The sequence below is a fragment of the Erinaceus europaeus genome, chromosome 16, assembly GCF_950295315.1.
Source record: "Erinaceus europaeus chromosome 16, mEriEur2.1, whole genome shotgun sequence".
In the NCBI taxonomy this organism is placed as follows: domain Eukaryota; kingdom Metazoa; phylum Chordata; class Mammalia; order Eulipotyphla; family Erinaceidae; genus Erinaceus; species Erinaceus europaeus.
Genome location: NC_080177.1, coordinates 73,240,875 through 73,248,620, shown reverse-complemented (window position 1 = coordinate 73,248,620; position 7,746 = coordinate 73,240,875).

Below are 7,746 nucleotides of genomic sequence, written 5' to 3'. Positions count from 1 at the left end.
TGTCGTTGTTGTTGGATAAGACAGAGAGAAATGGAGAGAGGAGGAGAAGGCAGAGAGGGGGAGAGAAAGATAGACACCAGCAGACCTGCTTCACTGCCTGTGAAGCGACTCCCCTGCAGGTGGGGAGCCGGGGACTCAAACCGGGATCCTTACACCGGTCCTTGTGCTTTGCGCATGGATATATATTTTTTTAAAGCTGGGTTAGGGATGTAGTGGCAATAAAAAAAACTGCAAACTAATATAATTCCAATCCTACTTTTTTATTTATACCCAAAAAAGACTGTATGTGGGCAGGGGTAGCATAATGGTTATGCAAAGATATTCCTATGCCTGAGGTTCAACCCCTGCACCACCATAAGCCAGAACTGAGTGCTGGGATAAAAAAAAAAAAAAAAGACTGTATAATACGTATACTGCATACCGCATTTACAACATTTTTATAAAAAGGAAACACTGACAAAAACCATAGGATAAGAGGGGTACAACTCCATACAATTCCCACCACCAGACCTCCGTATCCCATCCCCTCCGCTGATAACTTTCCTATTCTTTATTCCTCTGGGAGTATGGACCCAGGGTGATTATGGGGTGCAGAAGGTGGAAGGTCTGGCTTCTGTAATTATTTCCTCGCTGGACATGGGCATTGACAGGTCAATCCATACCCACAGCCTGTCTCACTTCCCCCAGTGGAGCGGGGCTCTGGGGAAGTGGGACTCCAGGATACACTGGTGAGGTCATCTGCCCAGGGAAGTCCAGTTGGCATTATGGTAGGTAGCATCCTGGTGAATGAAAAAAGTTAACATATAAAGCCAAACAAATTGTTGACTAATAATGAACCTAAAGGCTGGAATAGTTTAGATGAAGAGTTGAGGGGTCTCCATTTTGTAGATAGTTAGTAGGCCTATTTTAGTTATGTTCCAAAGGGCCCATGACTATACTAGTTGTTTGTTGGTTGGTTTGTTGGTTTTCCTGAGCCTGACATCTGATATGCAGGTGGATCCTAATTATTGTCTGGGGAGATGATGGAAAAAGGACCAGAAAGCTGGATTAGGGAAGAGAGTAGCTCTCAAATATAGGAAAGGTGTGTATACATATTGTTGACTGTAAACCCCACTGATTTCATCTGATCTTGTGCCCATATTCAGCTGAGGAGCCTATGTGACCTCAGCATCCCTGTAGATCTGAGCTCACATTCTGTGGTCATCAGTAGGAACATTCCAAGCTGCCCCAATATCAGGACCCATCTTCCTCAGGTGTAGCATAGAGTATATTGTCCAACCTCCCTTCAGAGGATGGAACATTCACTACCATTGTTGATCCAAGTTGAGGGCAAGGTCCTGTGGGGGCCCACAAAGGGGTCTATTGTGTTGTTCCTGATGGAAATGACTGGTAACAGTGGAGAGAGGGGTTTATTCGAGGTCTAGGCCCATCATGTCTGTCTGGGACTCTCAGGACTCCCCGACTAGGCCCCAGCTGATGGGGGCTAAAGAGTCGCCATTAAAGTGTGCTGGTGTCTAGCTCTTTGCCATCTACCCCAGCATCAAACACTGATCATTATCCCTAGTAAATATGCAATTGTTTTATAATGAGCATTATCTAAACATCTACAATTATTATTTTTTTTGCCTCCAGTGTTATTGTTGGGCCTAGGTGCCTGCACCACAAATCCACTGCTCCTGGAGGCTATTTTTTTTTCCCTTTTGTTGCCCTTGTTTTATTGTTGTTGTGGTTATTATTGTTGTTGTTACTGATGTCATTGTTGTTGGATAGGACAGAGTGAAAAGGAGAGAGGAGAAGACAGAGAGGGAGAGAGAAAGATAGATACCTGCAGACCTGCTTCACCGCTAGTGAAGTGACCCCCCCCCTCCCCACAGGTGGGGAGCCGGGTGCTCGAACCAGGATCCTTGTGCGGTCCTTAAGCTTCGTGCCATGTGCGCTTAATCTGCTGCACTACCACCTGACCCCCTACAATTCATTTCTTAGATGTGCTCTTGATAAAGTTTGCAGATCACTTGAGAACTAGCAACAGAATTTTTAAATATAAAATCATTTTGCAAAAGAATAGAAGTAGAAAATGAGCTCCCCAGAGTACTAGAGAAGGCAAAATGTCTTGCATGAAACTGAGTGAGAAATCTGTTGATCTGGAGACAGAAAGTAAGGAGTAAAGAGCTCTAGGTAGAAAAGAATATAGAAATAACGGTTGGGGAGATAGCATAATGGTTATGCAAATAGATTCTCATGCCTTGAAGAGCCAAAGGTCTGAGCTTCAGTTCCTAGCACCACCGTAATAAGCCAGAGTTGAGGAGTGAGGGCGGGGGTGAAAAAAATAAATTAAAATCTTTGGGACCAGGTGACAACTCACCCAGTAAAGTGACATAACACGAAGCCCTGGATTCGAGCCCCGGTACCAACTGGAAGCATCGTGGCATCAGCACCAAGAGAAGCTCCCCAGATGGTGGAACAGTACTACTACATCTCTCCCTCACTCTGCCTCTCTCTTTACCTCTCCATCAGAATTTTTTTTTTAATATTTTATTTTATTTATTCCCTTTTGGTGCCCTTGTTGTTTTATTGTTGTAGTTATTATTGTTGTTGTCGTCATTGTTGGATAGGACAGAGAGAAATGGAGAGAGGAGGGGAAGACAGAGAGGGGGGAGAGAAAGATAGACACCTGCAGACCTGCTTCACCGCCTGTGAAGCGACTCCCCTGCAGGTGGGGAGCCGGGGTTCGAACCGGGATCCTTATGCCAGTCCTTGTGCTTTGCGCCACCTGCGCTTAACCCGCTGCGCTACAGCCCGACTCCCTGAATTTTTAAAAAATAGTTTTAAGGCAAGTCGCTTCACAGGCAGTGAAGCAGGTCTGTAGGTGTCTATCTTTCTCTCCCCCTCTCTGTCTTCCCCGCCTCTCCATTTCTCTCTGTCCTAACAATGACAACATCATCATCAACAACAATAATAACTACTACAACAATGAAATACAACAAGGGCAACAAAAATGAAAAATAATTAAATATTAAAAAATGAAAAAAAAAGTTTTAGGGCAACAACAAGGGCAACAAAATGGAAAAAATAGCCTCCAGGAGCAGTAGGGAGCAGTAGCCTCCAGATTCGTAGTGCAGGGACCAAGCCCCAGCAATAACCCTGGAGGCAATAAATAAATAAAATAAAAATTAAATTAAAAAAATAGGTACTTTAAGGTGTCTTTAAAAAATTTTTTTAGTTTTAAAAAATCAGTTCAGGGGAGTCGGGCGGTGGCGCAGTGGGTTAAGCGCACGTGGCGCAAAGCGCAGGGACCAGCATAAGGATCCCGGTTCGAGCCCCTGGCTCCCCACCTGCAGGGTAGTCGCTTCACGGGCGGTGAAGTAGGTCTGCAGGTGTCTATCTTTCTCTCCCCTTCTCTCTCTGTCTTCCCCTCCTCTCTCCATTTCTCTCTGTCCTATCCAACAACAAAGCAACGTCAACAATGGCAACAGTAACCGCAACGAGGCTGCAACAACAAGGGCAACAAAAAGGGGGAAAAATGGCCTCCAGGAGCGGTGGATTCATGGTGCAGGCACCGAGCCCAGCAATAACCCTGGAGGAAAAAAAAAAACAATCAGTTCAGGAATGATGGAGTCACACATATGTGAGGCCCTGACACCACAGAAAGCGGCTTTAAAAATTGTATTATTTACGGGAGTCGGTGGTAGTGTAGTGGGTTAAGAGCACGTGGCGCAAAGCACAAAGACTGGAGCAAGGATCCCAGTTCGAGTCCTCGGCTCCCCACTTTCAGCGAAGTCACTTCACAGGCGGTGAAGCAGGTCTGCAGGTGTCTTATCTTTCTCTCCCCCTCTCTGTCTTCCCCTCCTCTCTCCATTTCTCTATGTCCTATCCAACAATGATGACATCAAGAACAACAACAATAATAACTACAGCAATAAAACAGCAAGGGCAACAAAGGGAATAAATAAATAAACTTTTTAAAATATATATTATTTAATATAATAACAAACATTATGATATGCACATTTATATAATAGAAATAAGTGATAATATTTAGGTATTGTTTTATTGTATCTATATTATCAGTAATTACTGACTTTCACTTCTGTACACAGGAAAAGTGGTTAGATAAATTAAAAGTATGTATTTTTTGTGGATTATTTTTTCTACATGTCAAACAATGATTTTCCCAATTACCTACAGTTAACATGTGATAATTTTATAGTCAGAATAAAAATTATTCAAAAAACACAGCTGAAGGGGCCAGGTACTGGTACACATTACCATGTGCAAGGACCTAAGCTCAAGTTCTCTTCCCCACCAGCAGGAGGGAAACTTTACAAGTAGTGGGGCAGTGCTGCAAGTCCCTTCCCCCCCTCTCTCTCCTTCCCTCTATCCCCATCCTCTTTCCCCCTCCCCCTTCCTCCTCCATTCCCTCTCTCCCTCTCTCTTCACTTTCCCTCTCTATTTGTCTCTATCAAAAAAAAAAAAGAAGAAGAAGAAAGGAAAATATGGCCACTAGAAGTGGTGGATTCATTGTGCAGCCATAGAGCCCCAGTAATGACCCTATGGCAGTTAAAAAAAGTGTAGGGAGTGGTCCAGGAGGGGGTGCAATGGATAAAGCACTGGATTCTCAAGCATGACGTCCCAGGCTCAATTCCTGGCAGCACACATACCAGAGTGATAACTTGTTCTTTCTCTCTCTCCTCCTATCTTTCTCATTAATAAATAAAATCTTTTTTAAAAAAAAGTGTAGGGGGCCGGCTGATAGCGCAACAGGTTAAGCGAACATGGCTTGAAGCACAAAGACCAAATCAAGAATCCCGGTTCAAACCCCCAGCTTCCGACCTTCAGGGGATGGCTTCAGAAGCCATGAAGCATGTCTGCAGGTGTCTATCTTTCTCTTCCCGTCTGTCTTCCCCTCCTCTCCATTTCTCTCTGTCCTATCCAACAACAATGACAGCAATAACAACAATAATAACAGCCACAACAACAATAAACAACAAGGGCAACAGAAATAGCCTCCAGGAGCAGTGCATTCATAGTGCATTGAGCCTCAGTGATAACTCTGGAGGCAAAAAAAAAAAAAAAGTTAAAAAAATAATAATAAAAGCCAGATGCCTGGGAGGTAGCACAGTGGATAAGGCATTGGACTCTCAAGCCTAAAGATCCAAGTTTGTTCCCCAGCATAGTATGTTCCAAAATGATGCTCTGGTTCTTTCTTTCATTAGTAAATAAATACATCTTTAAAAAATAAAAAAATTGAATTAAATTTTAAAATAATAAACAACCAAAGTAGGTAAAGAGACATAGGATTTTCCATTACATGGACTGCATTGAGCAAACTATAGGGATGCCAATAAACTATTGTGGATGCAATAACTGAGTTGGGGTGGGTGGTGGCACACCTGATTGAGTGTACCTGTAGCAATGCACAAGGACCTGGGTTCGAGCCCCTGGTTCCCACCTGCAAGGGGAAAGCTTTGAGTGGTGAAACAGTATGTCAGGGGTCTCTCTGTCTCTCTCCCTTCTTTATCTACTCCTCCCCTCTTGACTTCTGACCATCTCTAGACAATAAATAAATGTAGCAGCAGCTGTGTTTCTCTCCTCTCCTCTCTTGGGTCAACTAGGAATACCAAAGGAGACCACCTGGGACCTTAACAAGACAGGACTAGAATGACTTCAGGAACCCACCAAGTTACCGGTGAGTGCAAAACGTGTGGCTCATGGACAGAGAGAAGCCTAGGGAGAGATTAAGTGGCTGGTAATAGTCCGGAAGTTTACCAGTTGAGACACCACCTCCAGTCTGTTTCACCAACAAAAAGATGGCTGAAGGGAGGAGAAGACTTGACTAAGACTCAACAAATGCAACTGTGAGTCTCCATTGCTACTGCCCTCAGAAGCTGTAGCAGCAGCAGGGAGACCCTGTGCTGACACCACGAGACAGAGAACTAATGAGGAAACTCAGGAGAAGATCTATACCTTGGTGGCCTAGTGGTGGGGATGTGAGAGTCTCTTTGCATAACCACTGTATTATCTCTGCCCCACCCTGCTTTATCTCTTGTTCAGGAGTCCGTGATTAAGCTAAGAAGCCTACTTATAGTTTAAAAGCTCTCAGGCTCCCATAGCCTGCAGGGAAGAAAAAAGAACAAAAGAGGCTTTTAAGCCACTGTGCTCCAACTCAGGGATTAAAATAATATTGAAACAATTGTCAATTTCCACAACTGTGAACCCTTTAATTACCTTACTCAGACACAAGTCAATCCAGGCAAGAGTGATCAGTAATTTGAAAAGTACTGAGAGAAGGACCGCATAACATACTATATAAAATGGTTAAACCAACAAGAAGAAATATTGGAGAAATGAACCAGGACAAGAGTCCAGCTAAAAGCCCCCAAAGGTTGAAGCACAAAATAATGAGGTCAACATCCAAACACTAGTTAAAGAAATAATCACAGGAGTGAGTAAAGAGTTTGAAAGCATTGTCATCAGAAATGCAGAAACAATGAATGAGACCCTGGAAGAAAACACTAATTATCTCAAGGTTATTAGAGAGCTGAAAGCTGAAATAGCTTTCAGCTGAACTAAGAACACAACTAGCTAAAGAAGCTAAAACACTATCAGAACAGGGTAACAAAATAGATGACTATAAAATTATCACATGCTAACTGTAGGTGATTTGGAAAATCATTGTTTGATGTAGAAAAATAATCCACAAAAAAATGCATACTTTTAATTTAACCACTTTTTCTATGTACAGAAGTGAAAGTCAGTAATTACTAATAATATAGATGCAATAAAATAGTATCTAAATATTATCACTTATTTCTACTGTATAAATATACTTATCATAATAATGTTTCTTATTATATTAAATGATATAATTTTTTAGTTTATTTATTTATTCCCTTTTGTTGCCCTTGCTGTTTTATTGCTGTAGTTATTATTGTTGTTGTTCTTGATGTCATCGTTGTTGGATAGGACATAGAGAAATGGAGAGAGGAGGGGAAGACAGAGTGGGGGAGAGAAAGATAGATACCTACAGATCTGCTTCACCACCTGTGAAGTGACTTCCCTGAAGGTGGGGAGCCAGTCCAGGTGGTCTCCTTTGGCATTCCGAGTTGCACCAATCCTTTGACAAAATACAACATCCCTTTATGATCAAAACGCTACAAAAAATGGGAATAGATGGAAAATTCCTGAAGATAGTGGAGTCTATATATAGCAAACCTACAGCCAACATCATACTCAATGGTGAAAAACTGGAAGCATTTCCCCTCAGATCAGGTACTAGACACGGCTGCCCACTATCACCATTACTATTCAACATAGTGTTGGAAGTTCTTGCCATAGCAATCAGGCAGGAACAAGAAATTAAAGGCATACAGATTGGAAAAGAAGAAGTCAAACTCTCCCTATTTGCAGATGACACAGTAGTATACATAGAAAAACTTAAAGAATTTAGCAAGAAGCTTTTGGAAATCATTAGGCAATACAGTACAGTGTCAGGCTATACAATTAACATTCAAAAGTCAGTGGCCTTCCTCTATACAAACACTAAGTTAGAAGACTAAGAAATTCAGAAATCAATTCCTTTTACTATAGCAACAAAAACAATAAAATATCTAGAAATAAACCTAACCAAAGAAGTGAAAGACTTGTATACTGAAAACTCAAGGAAAACTGAAAAAGACAGAAAGAAGTGGAAAGATATTACATGTTCATGGGTTGGAAGAATTAACATCATCAAAATGAATATATTAC